Here is a 497-nt window from a genome sequence, read left to right as displayed (position 1 = left end):
TGTGTGTGTGTGTGTGTGTGTGCGTGCGTGTTTGGGTGTGTGTTTGGTGGGTGTGTGGGTGTGTTTGTGTGTGTGTGTGTGTGTGAGTGAGTGAGTGTGTGTGTGTGTGTGTGTGTGTCTGAGGGTGTGGGACAGTGTATGTGCGTGTAGTTATTTAATACTAGCTGGGCCCCCTTTCGAGTAAAGGAATGATGGGTGCATTAGCATCTACTAAAAATCATTTAATTGGCCTACTATATTTACACTCTATTGGAATGGAGCAATAAATATTGAGGAAAATTGACATATTATGTGTTTCTAAGGAGACAAATAAATAATAGGTGTATAATTTGATTCTCTATTCTGCTTTCGTGGTTGTACACTCCAGAATTTCAAAAGGTGCGCAAGGTGAGTGAACGGAAACCTCACTTGTTTACAATAGCGTCTTAGAAGACGGACTTTCCCAAGATTAGATCTAAACGAAACAAATGAAAAACTGAAAATTAAACTACAGTGAA

The sequence above is a fragment of the Aplysia californica genome, unplaced genomic scaffold (genome assembly GCF_000002075.1).
Source record: "Aplysia californica isolate F4 #8 unplaced genomic scaffold, AplCal3.0 scaffold00109, whole genome shotgun sequence".
NCBI classification, from domain to species: domain Eukaryota; kingdom Metazoa; phylum Mollusca; class Gastropoda; order Aplysiida; family Aplysiidae; genus Aplysia; species Aplysia californica.
The sequence above is the reverse complement of the archived record's forward strand: the minus strand, read 5'-3'. Positions refer to the sequence as shown.